We start from the raw sequence: 16578 nt of genomic DNA, 5'->3' as shown, positions 1-16578 counted from the left end.
GCCACAAATTTCTCTTCTCCCAAATTCTGTTCAATATCTCCTCACTAGTTATGTGATGTACCCATCTAATCTTTAGCGTTCTTCTGTAGCACCACATTTCGAAGCTTCTATTCTCTTTCTGTCTAAACTATTTATCGTCCACGTTTCACTTCCATACATGGCTACACTCCACACCAATACTTTTAGAAAAGACTTCCTGACACTTAAATCTATACTCGATCTTAACAAATTTCTCTTCTTCAGAAACGATTTCCTTGCGATTGCCAGTCTACATTTTATATCCTCTTTACTTCGATCATCATCAGTTATTTTGCTCCCTAAATAGCAAAACTCATTTACTACTTTAAGCGTCTCATTTCCTAAGCTAATAGCTTCAGCATCACCCGATTTAATTCGACTACATTGCATTTTTCTCGTTTCGCTTTTGTTGATGTTCATCTTATATCCTCCTTTCAAGACACTGTCCATTCCGTTCAGCTGCTCTTCCAGGTCCTTTGCTGTCCCTGACAGAATTACAATGTCATCGGCGAATCTCAAAGTTTTTATTTCTTCTCCATGGATTTCAATTCCTACGCCGAATTTTTCTTTTGTTTCCTTTACTGCTTGCTCAATATATAGATTGAATAACATCGGAGTTAGGCTACAACCCTGTCTCACTCCGTTCCCAACCACTGCTTCCCTTTCATGCCCCTCGACTCATACAACTGCCATCTGCTTTCGGTACAAATTGTAAATAGCCTATCACTCCCTGTATTTTACCCCTGCTACCTTCAGAATTTGAAAGAGCGTATTCTAGTCAACATTCTTAAAAGCTTTCTCTAAGTCTACAGATGCTAGAAACGTAGGTTTGCCTTTCCTTAATCTATTTTCTAAGACAAGTCGTAGGGTCAGTATTGCCTCACGTGTTACAGTATTTCTAAGGAATCCAAACTGATCTTCCCCGAGGTCGGCTTCTACCACTTTTTCCATTCGTCTGTAAAGAATTCGTCTTTCAAGATTTTAAACATGGCTGAAACAGCAACTGTTGAAATACTTCGCGGTAAATGATGACAGCCAAAACAGTTGCAGGATAAAGATTTATTAAAATTCTTGACCAAGGTTTCGGTATATATAAACATACCTTCATCAGAAGTAAAATATCCTGAACAAGAAGACACTTTCATTAGCAAAAACTTAGAATCGGAAATGGTAAAGAAAAAACACTATAGCTTAAGTAACCGTAAAATTACCAGAGTATTACATGCACAAAAACTTTTAGTCACTTACTAAAATTACATCCTGAAATTTTACTTCTGATGAATTTTAATAAATCTTTATCCTGCAACTGTTCTGACTGTCATCATTTACCGCGAAGTAAAGAATTCGTGTTAGTATTTTGCAGCCGTGGCTTATTAAACTGATAGTTCGATAATTTTCACATCTATCAACACCTGCTTTGTTTGGGATTGGAATTACTATCATCATCATCAGTTATCTGCTATATTAGCAGGTCCTTTGCCTCTCCATTTTCTGCGATCCATTGCTTCCTTCTTAAGGCTGCTGTATGTTGTACCGTCCATCATGTCATCCAGTATCTGGAATCTCTTCCTTCCTCGCTTTCTTTTCCCTTCTACATAACCTTCTAAAACTGTTTTTATCAGTCCGTCATTCATTCTTAATATATGCCCAATCCAATTTCTTTTTCTTCTCTTTATTACATCTAGTAACTGCCTTTTCTCTCCCATTCTTCTCAGTACCTCTTCATTTTTTACTCTGTCCATCCAACTTATTATTTCCATCTTCCGCCATGTCCAGATCTCAAAAGCCTCCAGCCTTTCTCTGTCTTTTTTCCTCATAGTCCATGTTTCAGCGCCATATAGAAGAACACTCCATACAAGACATTTTATGAGTCTCTTTCTGAATTCTCTGTCCAGACCGCTGCAGAAGATTCTCCTTTTCTTATAAAACGCCTCTTTTGCCATTGCTATCCTTGTTTTAATTTCTGTGGTGCACTTCCAGTCGGTGTCTATCCTGCTTCCAAGATACTTAAAATTTTGCACCTGTTGTAGTGTTTCTCCATTCAGCACAATTTTTATTTCCTTATTTCCTCCTATTGCCAATACTTTTGTTTTATTTGTGTTAATTTTCATTTCATATATTTTCCCGTTAGTTGCAATGGTGTCCACCAAATCCTGTAATTCTTTTTCCCCTGTGGCTAGAAGGACCATGTCATCAGCAAATCTCAAGCATCCTACACTTCTTCCTCCCATTTCTACTCCTTTGTCATCTAATGAGCATTGGTCAATCATATTTTCCAAGTACAGGTTGAAAAGAGTAGGTGATAAACAGTATCCTTGTCTTACTCCTTTTCCTAGTCTGATCCAGTTCGTACTTTCTCCTCTCCTGGAATTACTATATCCTTCTTGACGTCTGAGGGTATTTCGCCTGTCTCATACATCTTGCTCATCAGATGGTAGAGTTTTGTCAGGGCTGGCTCTCCCAAGGAACAGAAGAATATGTCAGAATAATCCGATTTCTCCACTTGGCGTTCCATTTTCTAGCACCCACAGCTCCACCCACAATCTCTAAACGAGAAAATGACAATATATAAGCTCAAATAGCAGCAATGAACTACATAGAAAAAACTACAATTGAAAAATAAACCAATGGTAACCGGAACACCAACAGGCAAAAGAAAAACTCTACATACTTATGCACCAAGCTACACTACTGGCCATTAAAACTGCTATACCAAGAAGAAATGCTGATGATAAACGGGTATTCATTCGACAAATATATTATACTAGAACTGACATGTGACTACAGACTTGAACAACCAGAGCTTGGATGGCGTGTACAGGTACAGCTGCCCATGCAACTTCAACACGATACCACAGATTATCAAGAATAGTGACGAGCCAGTTGCTCGGCCACTATTGACGAGACGTTTTCAATTGGTGAGAGATCTGGAGAATGTGTTGGCCAGGGCAACAGTCGAAAATTTTCTATAACCAGAAAGGCACGTACGGGACCTACAACATGCGGTCGTGCATTATCTTGCTGAAATGTAGGGTTTCGCGGGGATCGAATGAAGGGTAAAGCCACGGGTCGTAACACATCTGAAATGTAACGTCCACTGTTGAAAGTGCAGTCAATGCGAACAAGAGGTGAACGAGACGTGTAACCACTGGCACACCATACCATCACGCCGGGTTATACGCCAGTATGGCGATGACGAATACACGCTTCCAATGTGCATTCACCGCGATGTCGCCAAACACGGATGCGACCATCATGATGCTGTAAACAGAACCTGGATTCATCCGAAAAAATGACTTTTTGCCATTCGTGCACCCAGGTTCGTCGTTGAGTACACTATCGCAGGCAGTCCTGTCTGTGATGCAGCGTCAAGGGTAACCGCATTCACGGTCTCCGAGCTGATAGTCCATGCTGCTGCATACGTCGTCGAAATGTTCGTGCAGATTGTTGTTGTCTTGCAAACGTCCGGATCTGTTGATCAGGGATCGAGACGTTGCTGCACGATCCGTTAAAGCCATGCGGATAAGATGCCTGTCATCTCTACTGCTAGTGATACGATGCCGTTGGGATCCAGCACGGCGTTCCGTATTACTCTCCTGATCCCAGCGATTCCATATTCTGCTAACAGTCATTGGATCTCGACCAACGCGAGCAGCAATGTCGCGATACGATAAACCGCAATCGCGATAGGTTACAATCCGCCCTTTATCAAAGTCGGAAACGTGATGGTACGGATTTCTCTTCCTTTCGCGAGGCATCACGACAACGTTTCACCAGGCAACGCCGGTCAACTGCAGTTTGTGTGTGAGAAATCGGTTGGAAACTTTCCTCATGTCAGGACGTTGTAGGTGTTGCTACCGGCGCCAACATTCTGTGAATGCTCTGAGAAGCTAATCATTTGTATATCACAGCATCTTCTTCCTGTCGGTTAAATGTCACGTCTGTAGCACGTCATCTTCGTGGTGTAGCAATTGTAATGGTCAGCAGTGTATTATATCTGAGATCATATTCCGTACACTCAGACCTTCGTTAGTAGATTGCTACGCTAATTACCGTGGCAGCAGCAGGCGACTAATGAGATTGCGTGGTATGCACGTCGGTTTTGCAGTACGCCTTTGCAGCTGTAAGCGCCCTGCGGTCACTGGGTAGCTTTGGGTGGCGGCCGTGAGCGACGCGTGCCGCCGGAGGGGTGCTGCCTCTGCTGAGGACAGCCACTGCCGCTCGCCTCAAACTTTGATATTAGAAAGGCTGGCGCGTCTGGCGGGCGGTGGCACAAGACGTGGCGCGCCGGGGACAGGTAATGAACAAAGTTGAGGCCGCGCAGACACGTGCGCCGGCAGTGTCCGCAATATCCGGTCAGCGCCGCCGCTGCTGCTACTGCTGCACCTCCATGCACACGCTTCCCCTGAGCTGATTCGTGCTAAAGGGATTTATACGCCCAGGCTTGTTAGTATGTCCGTTCTGTATGCAATCGAGCGTGGAGTACACGCAAACTGCAACACAGGCTGATCACTATATCGGCAATATTTCCGTCTCGTTCGCGCACTGTGACAGTACGTCACATAAATGGACATTTGGAGAAAGGGAAAGGAAGTTTTTGTTATGAGACGTGTGAATTACACTACTGGCCATTAAAATTGCTACACCACGAAGATGGCGTGCTACAGACGCGAAATTTAACCGACAGGAAGAAGATGCTGTGAAATGCAAATGATTAGCTTTTCAGAGCATTCACACAAGGTTGGCGCCGGTGGCGACACGTATAACGTGCTGACATGAGGAAAGTTTCCAACCGATTTCTCTTTCACAAACAGCAGTTGACCGGCGTTGCCTGGTGAAACGTTGTTGTGATGCCTCGAATAAGGAGGAGAAATGGGTACCATCACGTTTCCGACTTTGATAAAGGTCGGATTGTAGCCTATCGCGATTGCGGTTTATCGTATCGCGACATTGCTGCTCGCGTTGGTCGAGATCCAATGACTGTTAGCAAAATATGGAATCGGTGGGTTCAAGAGGGTTATACGAAAAGGCGTGCAGCATCCCAACGGCCTCGTATCACTAGCAGTCGAGATGACAGGCATCTTATCCGCATGGCTGTAACGGATCCTGCAGCCACGTCTCGATCCCTGAGTCAACAGATGGAGACGTTTGCAAGACAACAACCATATTCACGAACAGTTCGACGACGTTTGCAGCAGCATGGACTATCAGCTCGGAGACCGTGGCTGCAGTTACCCTTGACGCTGCATCACAGACAGGACTGCCTGCGATGGTGTACTCAACGACGAACCTGGGTGCACGAATGGCAAAAAGTCATTTTATCGGATGAATCCAGGTTCTGTTTACAGCATCATGATGGTCGCATCCGTGTTTGGCGACACCGCGTGTATTCGTCATCGCCATACTGGCGTATCACCCGGCGAGGTGGTGTGGGATGCCATTGGTTACACGTCTCGGTCACCTCTTGTTTGCATTGACGGCACTTTGAACAGTGGACGTTACATTTCAGATGTGTTACGACCCGTGGCTCTACCCTTAAATCGTTCCCTGCGAAACCCTATATTTCAGCAGGATAATGCACGACCGCATGATGCAGGTCCTGTACGGGTCTTTCTGGATACAGAAAATGTTCGACTGCTGCCCTGGCCAGTACATTCTCCAGATCTCTCACGAATTGAAAGCGTGTGGTCAATGGTGGCCGAGCAACTGGCTCGTCACAATACGCCAGTCACTACTCTTGATGAACTGTGGTATCGCGTTGAAGCTGCAGGGGCAGCTGTACCTGTACAAGTCATCCAAGCTCTGTTTGACTCTATGCCCAGGCGTATCAAGGCCGTTATTATGGCCAGAGGTGGTTGTTCTGGGTACTGATTTCTCAGGATCTATTCACCCAAATTGCTTGAAAATGTAATCACGTATCAGTTCTAGTATATTTGTCCAATGAATACCCTTTTATCATCTGCATTTCTTCTTGGTGTAACAATTTTAATGGCCAGTAGTGTATAAATTATTTCAAGACTGTGTACGTGAGCACGATGTATAACAGACAGTAAAGAACGTAAGTTATTATTATCAAAACACAAATATCGATGTAATTAACAAAACATTGTTTTGTTATTATAATCTCTGTGTAATATAGGCCATGAAGATCAGAGACAATGCTTTGAGTGAACTAGCTCTCCTGTTCTGTTTCGTCTAGCGGTAGGCCGCCATTGTAGTGCTGTCTGATAATTAACGTCTTATCTGTATTTTGAAAAATATAATAGACATTGTTATTAGAAAGTGTGTATTACTGACTTAGTTGTCACCTCTCATCATCGCAACCATTAATTATAAGTAACAAAGTTTTTACAGAACTTCGCAGTACAGGGAGCTCATCTCCCCTATCAGAATTTAGTCGGCCATTACACTGACTGTATTATTTAATTAAAATGTAAATGCGAGAGACTTCTCAATTTTGATCCTTCATTAATTTCAAAGTTAAAAAGAGTCAAAACAGATTTCGTTTATTAATATTTCGAACACTGAGTCAGTTCAGTATGTTTCGTTTTGGCTGCCTAACGGCAGACGAGATTCTCTCCAGTTTTGCCTTGCAAATAATGAAAAAGAAAGATTAAAAAATCATTACATTACGCAATATCTCAGTTAATCTTTGTGTAATTTGGTACATAAATAACCAGTATCCCCTGAGACCCTTATTAATAATTACAGTTTGCGTAAGAACAGTCATATTTTCTTTTCTAAATAGCAGCGCTCACGCAAACTATTTATTAGAAGGCGGTGAGTGGCGCGCTGTGTTTAAAAAATATTATATCGTGCGTACTTCGGGGCAGCCGATGTCCGTACGAGTGTTACCGCGGTATAAGTAATTAAAAGTCTCATGCTAGCCCACAATATTTAAAGCCACCTCAACCAAAATCATAAAATATATAATTATAAAAATATACACTTATACCGTGATAGCACACTCCCCTCTAGTCAGTACTACTTGCTTCAGTGTCTGTTCATATTTGGCATCTTATTGGCAGAAAGCACCGATAGGCATGCTACATTTATCTATAAGCTTTAGTTCAGACAATGCACAGATAAACTGTTAATTTATTTGAAACTTCCTGGCAGGATATTTATTTATGGTGCTCCAGTGCACCCATACAACCAGTCGAGACACAATGTCTTAAAAAGTTAAAACAAACAGCAGTTACTTCGTGAATAACACAGAAAACCAAACTAAACATGCATCATGGGCAATCAAAATAATACAGACAAAAATACATCGGTCCCTACGTTAACAGACTATAAGCAGGCGCACACACACACAAAAGCGCGCGCGCGTTTACTCAAACTTAATAATCACAATTTGCATTTTGATTCTAGCTTTTAAATATCGTAACTTCTTCGTAAACAAGACGATTAACAAATGAGAAGGAAATGCTTCATGCATGCGGATTAGCCGTGTAATCAGCCGGTTCTACTACCTTCTGTAGCGAGGGCACCCGAAGATAAAGTGATTAATTTCCTGGAGCTCCACACAGTCGCAATATGGCGATGGTACGAGGTGGAGTCTGTAAAGATTTTGTCGGTGGCAGCCGTGGCTGAATTTCACCCTATCAATGATCCTCACAAACTCTCTCGTTGTCTATGCCAGACGAGTTGCATTTCAAAGCCTACTTTTGAGTGCACCATTGGACCTTCGGTAGATGCGGGAAGATTTGTTTGTACCAGGTACCCTTACGCAGATCTTCGGTCTACCGCGCCTTGTTCCATTTGCTTTTGGTCATGTCTCTAAATATAGCAATACGATCATCCGATGGGTGCGTCTTTCTTATGTGCCATTTGCCTTGCGTCCTTACCAACTAACGAGCCTTATCATTCCCCACAATCCTAGATTCGTCGTTGAACTACACAAATGATACCTTAGTAGTGGTGTTGTGCACCTCTGACACGCAGCAGCTATTTGGCGTGCTAACTAAAGACTTCGTTTGTCCATACCAATTGATGTTAGTGTTTTAACCGTGGAGAGCGAGTCGATAATTATTACGGTATCGGTAGATGCTGTGGTCATGCCGTATCTCAGTGCCCGTTCAATGGCTATGACTTCAGTCCTGTAGATTGATACCTCTTTCGCTATTCAAAATCGTTCATTCTTTTTATTTTAGTATTTGCGTAGGCAAAGCGGACGGTATCCTTGTATTTAGACCCACACACATGCGGCACCTGATGATTTTTCTAGAAAGCCTTCTAAATTGCTGTTATTGATTAATGTGTCACCAAAATCAGTCCAGATTAATGCGCACGTCTAGTTCCTGATTGATACGTTCATACTCTTGCTCAAACTAGATTAGCTGTTGCGTTTTTCGAGTCGTTTTCTGGTATTGCTCAGGGCTGGAAGTCCCTCCGCAAGTGGTCGTCCCACTTTATGGTTCATTAACGGTAGGTGTAGCACTGGAAGGCCGCAAATTTTGTATGTCAGCACATCATCCAAGCGCTGCAGGAGTTTCAGAATAAATTTCTGCTGAGGTATTATCTCCGCTCTGGTAGGTGTACTTCCAATCATTTACACTAACAATTCTTTCGTCGCGGTGTATCCAAGAGCTCCTATGAAAAGGCACAGAGCTTTGTATCGACTCTTGTCAGCAGTCTGCAGCATATGCCTGGAGGCAGTGCCGGACAGCATGCAGGCGTAATCTGGTTAAGAGCGCTGCATGAAGAGATACATATGTAGAGCCATTACAGAATCCCCATACCCCATGTGTTTCCCGTCGTGTCACGAGGTATACACAGTTTAATGGGTAGCCCTACATCGGATTCGACTGAATAGTGTATATCTTATGTAGTATTTTGAAAGATGACTGCTGTTACACACCTTTCATGTCTCGTATTCATGAGCGCATCGATAGACACTTGTCTGCCTCAAAGATCTGTAATCACTTGTCCGTCTGCTGTAGTAGTACATCTCTGGTTGGAAACAGTAAGTTATGTCTTAGGAAGTCACCTGAGCTTTGACGGGACTTAAAAAATTAGGAAGCTTGGCTGCTGAATCCGTTTGCGAGGACCTGTGGCCGGTAGACAAAGACGCACTCTTACCCTCCGCCTGCTGCCGCGATGTCGACGTGCCGATTCTGCCTCGTAGTAAGATGCTTTGACTTGTGATAGTCAACTCAGCTTATTCAGCCAACTTCGTTCTGGATTATAATAAGATGGTTGTTAGCTCACACGCCTGTACTACAGTTATGTGATTGCAGAAAATGTAACGTCTTTGCTCCCATATTCAGCTTTCCAGAATACGTGGGACCAATATCTAACTTCTTTTCAGTCATCCTAGGTCTCAAGTAGGTTTAGGTACATGGTCAGCTGAACTGGAGTTGTTTTGAAATATATCTTGTAAATTGGCCCACGGCGGGCTTGGTGCAAAAGAATTTAGACGTAGGCAGACAATAAACAAGTTTATTAGTAAAAACATAAATTCACAGTTCTCTGTCTTGAAGCATTGGTTAACAAGAACACAAAATAATTTAACATAGTAGCTTAACACTAGCGATAGGATTAATAAAGACTACACAGTTCGCCTAGAATGTCTATTTCATGGATTACGTTATGATGTCTTTTGGTCCATAAGATGAAACGACAGTCCCAGAGCACAATCACAGTAATAAGTTGAGATACCAAAGTCTTGGAGGCTGAGCGTCAAGAGGCCAAGTCTCAGCGTAGGAACAGCCGAGACTGGTGGCGGCTCCACGCAGCTCCGGTAGCGGTGCTCCCAGGTTGGCGGTCTGGCTTCAGCTGCCGGACCGAGCGAAGTGACGCAGTTGTTAGCACAATGGTATCGCATTCGGAAGGACGAGGGTTCAAACCTGGGTCCGGCCATCCTAAATTAGGTTTCCTGTGATTTCCCTAAATCGCTTCAGACAAATGCCGGTATATACTTATATGGATATGGTGTCTGTTGTTTCGGACGTGTCCGAAAGAACAGACACCATTAATGAGCTGCATCCGTCTAGAACGAAATTAGAATTATATAAATACCTTCAGCTGCTGACGGGCGTTGATATATATCAGCGAGGACAGGTGAAAATGTGTGCCCCGACCAGGATTCGAATCCAGGATCTCCTGCATACATGGCAGACGCTCTATCCATCTCAGCCACTGAGGGCACTACGTATGTAGTGTTGTGCATATAAGGTGAGAATGTGGGTCTCGCGGGAGGCGTCCGAAAGAACAGACACCATTAATGAGCTGCAGCCATCTAGAACGAAATTAGAATTATATAAATACCTTCAGCTGCTGACGGGCGTTGATATATATCAGCGAGGACAGGTGAAAATGTGTGCCCCGACCGGGATTCGAACCCGGGATCTCCTGCTTAAATGGCAGACGCTCAATCCATCTCAGCCACTGAGGGCACTACGTATGTAGTGTTGTGCATATAAGGTGAGAATGTGGGTCTCGGGGGAGGCGTGCGTGAGATAGTCCCTACAATCGCACTATCCTCTGTGCCCTCGGTGGCTCAGATGGACAGAGCGTCTGCCAGGTATGCAGGAGATGCCGGGTTCGAGTCCCGGTCGGGGCACACATTTTCACCTGTCCCCGTTGATATAATCAACGCCCGTCAGCAGCTGAACGTATTAATATATAATTCTAAATTCTAAATGCCGGTATGGTTTTTGTTTCTGAAAGGGCACGGTCGACTTACTTCCCTACGCTTCCCCATCCTACTCTAATCTTAAGTACTGGCTGGCGGATGAATTGGCCGCGGACTATTTGTGGCCACCTGATATGGTTGAAGGAAATATTCCGCACTACGCGCACGTAGTGGCATCTTGAATAGCTCACAGTAACCACACCTGTTGTTGTTGGCGACGTTCGGATGCACGATGTTTGGGCTCTCGTTATCGTGGTCTCTACCCTCTCATATGCAGGCAACCCGTGGCGCTGTGCTGTAATGTTGGTGGGCTGTATTCCCAGACATAGCCCCTTAAATTTGGGAATTTGTGGTAAGGTCTTAAGGGACCAAACTGTTGAGGTCACCGGTCCCTAAGCTTACACACTACTTAATCTAACTTAAACTAACTTACGCTAAGGACAACACAGACACCCAAGCCCGAGGGAGGACTCGAACCTCCGACGGGGGGAGCCGCATGGACCATGACAAAGCGCCCTAGACCCCGCACCTACCCCGCGCGGCTCATAGCCTCTTATAATCAAGTACTGAACACTAGCTGTTACCCGCAGCTGCACTCCCACATCAGTAGTTTTGTTATGCCGAGTGATGGTAAGAAAGCTACTGTACGTGCAAAAACATCGGCAGCCCTCACGTGTCTGCCTGTTCGGGTAAGCATAGCTCGTAACGTGCAGCCAGCTCTCCACCCTCCCAAGCCGTCGTAACGCACGACGCGTCGACACGCGCAGGGTCGATGCCGAGCAGTGCATACTGACAAGGATACGAACACGTATCTATGCATCACGCTGCTGAAGTAATATGTGCTATACGATGTGTACATTATGCAACAAATCGTATGGCAGTATGGATTAAACAAATTGAAGATTGTAAAAGCATTGTGTTAATTACTTTAAATCGTATCACAAATCGCATATGAAGCAAAACAACCATCTTCCCAAATATGATAAAGATAAAAGTCAAAGAACAAATAGTTTTTCAAAGAATGAGTTTTTTTTCTGTAATTCGCCTAATATTCTTCAAATCAATAAGTACCTTGCACTACACAATTTCGCAAGTACCCTATGTTCTTCCTCAGGGTTCAAGCTATTTCCATACCAAATTTCGTCGAAATTGTTTCGGTGGGTTAGTCATGAAAACGTAACAGACAGAGTTACTTTCGCATTTATAACTGAGCCGTGGTGCGCCTTTTTTGGCACAACAGCTCTTTCGCAGTACCATCGATTACCCTGCTGTACTACGATCTTTGCCTCTGTTGTGATCTGGCGGCGGGTATTTGCGGTAGGGGAGTTAGTCGTCGGACTCGCTACGAGGCGCTAGCACGTGCTTCAGGGGACGAAGGAACAAAACACGCGGGCTCGGCCAGCAGCGGCGCGGCAGGTCTACCTTGCAGGACGGTCGCGAGCTACTCGTGTACCTCCCTGATCTCAGCTCCTGACACTGCTCTTCGCCTTGCCTTGGTACCTGTTTTCTCGAACAGACCATTTCCTCGAGACCATCTCGAATAACGCTCTCGATCGGAGGTGTAAGTAGTTTTGGTGCCTTCGTTTCGTGGAACCATTCGCGTTGTAGCGACCGTCACTTGTGGATTAGTTGGTTGGTTGGTCTAGTGTATGTGTTGATGAAGTAAGAGCAGCCAGCAAGGTGTGTGACCGGAAGGAGACCAGCAGTCAATACTTCCTTTAAGGAAATCAGCGTCCTCCAAAGATGTAGTGGCTGTAAGCTATTGAAGATATTCGGTCATAGTCTAGTTGTAATTTGCTGCATACCAAACCTAAACAATTCAGTTACACTGCAGACCTATGCAAGGAAATTAAGGTGCACAAAACCTAGTTTGTGCTGAAGTTGTGCATTTGAATAACGTAATTTTATCTTGAAATTTCTCCATTTTATCTTTGTACTCACTGTCGGTCTTAATCATATGAGGAAATATTGTTTGGGAAACTATTAATAGCACTTATTGGTTTGTTAATTTATATTATTGATCTCTTAACTTATATTAATTAATGTTTGCTTGGTGTTTGCAGTGTTTTCTGCGGTCTGTTTGTGTTCCAGTTTTCTGCGTGTTGGGGTGTGTGGGAGCGGCGCCACGTTCTGCTTCAGTGCACAGAAACTGTGGAGTGTCGTCTACTGGGAAGTGACTCCCGGATGGGCCCCGGCGTTTAGGTGTTGTTTTGGACGACCGATCAGCTGCTTCCGGAATTTTAAGTTAAGTCACCTTTTGCCCTGGTCATCCTGGCGTCACTGCCGGTTTTATAAACTCGCATGTATAATTTAAAAAAAAATTATATTAACTGAAACGTCTAACTTGTGTTATTGCTCAAAAAATATATGTTTGGTGCCACATTCCACATTTTTTTAAATCACTTCTGATGCAATTTTCTGTTCGTTAAGTAATTGTAATTTGCTGCTTGTTTAAGAAGGAAGCTGTCATTTTTCGATATTATCTTAATGATGGCCACATGTTGGTTCTATGTTAGCTATCTGATTAATGTGGTCTAAAATAAACTGTTAATTTATTTTTTGATTGCTAGTTGTTGTGTTTAAGGAGTGACATTATAGAGGCCTTGACCTTCCATGCTAATCCCGAGTTTGGTTCAAATGGCTCTGAGCACTATGAGGCTTAACATCTGAGGTCATCAGTCCCCTAGAACTTAGAACTACTTAAATCTAACTAACCTAAGGACATCACAAACCTCCATACCTAAAGCAGGATTAGAACCTGCGACCGTAGCGAATCCCGACTTTCTACGTCACAATAACGTTACTGTGCATAAAAGTGATCTTTATTTCCGTGATCCGATTTTGATGACATACTATACGGTGTACCAGCTATTCTCAAATTACACGTGGAAAACCCATGAAGATTCATCTAGTTGTTTAAATAAACATGTTCAAACACACAAAAATGACAGATACATAGACTTATCACTAGTGTATATTACATTAAGTGTGAGATAAAATTTTCTGTTTTTATGAGATTATTTCCTCTTCGCCATACTCTAGCGTGGCTTCTTAGCTGGATCCCAAGTTAAAACGCAGTCACTGGTTAAATTTTGAATAAAAATCATCATCATTGGTGGCAGAAAACTTCCGGCATAAGAAGTCATCCTCGTTCTGCGAGCGGGCTTATCAAACAGGGCGGAGGAGCGGACAGAGTTTCAGGGCACTCTCTTGTTCTTGGGGTGAGACACTGCCGCTACAGGGCGGAAGAAACAGCGGTTATCAGCAGCGTAGGATGCAGAAGGGAATGTAAACCACTGCATTAATGGTACATAATATGTATCCGCAAAAAATGGGACCCGTAATTGAAAAAGTATCATGATGGTCTCTCCATTGACAAAAGATTCCGGAATAATCTCCCATTCGGATACCCAGGAGGGAACTGCAAAGTTCAAAAGAGAAATATGGAATAATCCACGACCTGACAACATTCTACGAATGAGTACTTGGAATGTCAGATGGTCTAACGTAGTGGGACGCTAGAAAATCTGAAAGCCGAATAGCAGAGGCTCAGTCTAAATGTCGTGGGCTCACTGAAGTCAAATGGAAAGAACACAAGAATTTCTGATCAGAGGAATACAGGGTAATAACATGGCTTCAGAAAATGGTATAACTTGAGTAGACATGCCGATGTCGCAATCAGAAGATGAAGAGAGAGAGAGAGAAGGTATAACAGGATACTAATCGAGTCATTCATTATGTGAAGGGAGATGAAGATCTAGTAATAAAGGCGCACTGGAACGCAGTTTTAGGGGAAGGAATAGAAGAAAGTATTGTGGGAGAATATGATCTGAACAATAGGACTGAGAGAGGAGAAAGGCTGAGTTGTGCAACAAATTTCAGATGGCAATAGCGAATACTCTATTCAGAATCACAAGAGGAAGAGTTATACTTGGAAAAGACCCAGAGACACCGTAAGATTTCAGTTGGATTACACAATGGTCAGATCACAATTTAATAATGATGAAATATAGACTGAAGTTTAAGAGAGCCGTCTTGAAGTACCAGGGTGGAAGGAAGTGGGACACTCAAGTACTAACAAATGGTGAGACGCGTTTGAATTTCGCTACGAGAAGCAATACAAGACTAGGCATTTCAGTTGAAGAGGAGTGGACATCTCTAAAAAGGGCAATCAACTCGCTGGACGGTCAAACATAGGTAAAAAGAAGGTAATTGCGTAGAAACCTTCTGTAGTTGTAGAAATATTGCATTGATCGACAAAAGAAGGAAGTACCAAAATATTCATTCATTGTTTGATAATGAGAGCACTTAATGGTATTCAACAAACTTTAAACATACATTCCAAAAAAAAGTAACTGATGCAGAGTAATGAAATTTCTGTAATGCAGTTGTCTAGTAACAAATTTAAGTGATTAACTTCGCAAGATCGAAGGTTAATATAAGCGCAAATTAAGCCATTGAAAAAGCTAAATGTGAAATGCTGGTACATTAATAACCAGTGTACAACCAGAATGTCCAAAGAAAGTATGCTTACGTGTATGCATTGTGTTGTACAGGTGCCAGATGTCAGTTCGCGGGATGGAGTTATATGCATGTTGCAGCACTTACAGGGACGGTGAATGCTGTTCGTGCATGAAGCTGGAGTTTTCGTCCAGTGAGGTCCCATATGTGCTCGATTGGAAACAGATCTACCGATAGAGCAGGCCAAGGGGCATGTCAACACTGTAATCTACTCCGTGCTTCCTACTTGCAGCTATTGTCCACATTAGTCTTTTATGAAGATTTGAGAGGAGCGAAGATTAAAATAAACTTTCTAGTTTACTAAGCTTTTCACGTGGAGTTGGCTCCAGTTATTCTTGTGTAGGGGTCTGATTCTTGAGGCTGAAATTCTCACATTTTAGGTCCTCATCATTGAACTGATATAAATAAATTTGAAGGTTGTTGTTGGAGAATTTTTGTTGTTATATTTATATGTTTTGTCATATTTCAGTATATCAAACTGTCTTTTGATATTTCACATTAACAAAGCTAAAATTACATTGTTCGTACAAAATACAAAAATACGTCTTATCACATCAGAGGCATGCTTACTACTGTCTCACTCAGCAGAAATAACAGTATGCCAAAGGGTATACAATCTTTATTGACAAGAGAATTTCTATTAGATCGATTAACATCTCATAAATGAATCCAGAAATAACCATAGTAAGCAGTACTAGATTCCGTAATTAATAATATAAATTTTAAGTGTGCCAAGTAACTGGTAATATCAAATGTTTATAAAAAAATTAACTGTACATTCAGAACTGGTACTTATTGATTGTAACACCCACAATAAAGTAATTCCTTTTCATAAATTTTGGCTTGCAATATAACATACTGTGTATAAAATTAAATGAAAGTTTTCGGAAAAGCAGCTGAGATAATATTGACCTGTCCAAAATTCGAAAAATGGTACTGGTATCGACAACTACTGTTGAGGAAAAGTAATGCTAGAGGAGGATGCCCCGTTAAAACATTCTGTAGAGTATAATGGGTTACAACACCGGTAAGTAGGTGAGCGTTGTCCTTTGGAAAACACTCTTTGAATCGCTGTTCATGAATAGCAGCACAGGAGATCGAACACCAGACTGACGTACAAATTTGCAGTCGTGGTGCATGGAATAACCACGAGGGTGCTTCTGCTTTCATACGAAATGGCAACCCATATCATAATTCCAGGTGTAGTTACAGTATGTTTAGCACGCTAACAGGCTGGCTGCAGGCCCTCAACTGGTTTCCTTTTAACCAACACACAGCCACCACTGACACTGAGGCAGAAACACCCTGGCCACCAATGAGCTCTCGCTTGACATCGTTGAAGTGGCAAATGGTGGTGGTCTGGGGTCAGTGAAATGCACACTACAGTGCGTCTGTCGAGG

At 42.9% G+C, this 16578-nt stretch overlaps 1 protein-coding gene and 1 non-coding gene across 2 annotated transcripts in view; one reads left to right on the top strand and one right to left on the bottom strand.

The window, feature by feature from the left end:
• The window catches only part of LOC124802602 (protein turtle-like), an 888421-nt gene that overhangs the window by 628536 nt on the left and 243307 nt on the right, over nt 1-16578 (bottom strand). The window lies entirely within an intron of this gene.
• On the top strand, nt 10511-10585 carry Trnat-ggu. The gene has a single exon. It is a non-coding gene; the product is annotated as a tRNA-Thr (tRNA).

Source organism: Schistocerca piceifrons, chromosome 6, assembly GCF_021461385.2.
Source record: "Schistocerca piceifrons isolate TAMUIC-IGC-003096 chromosome 6, iqSchPice1.1, whole genome shotgun sequence".
Lineage (NCBI taxonomy): Eukaryota > Metazoa > Arthropoda > Insecta > Orthoptera > Acrididae > Schistocerca > Schistocerca piceifrons.
The sequence above is the reverse complement of the archived record's forward strand: the minus strand, read 5'-3'. Positions and strand labels throughout refer to the sequence as shown.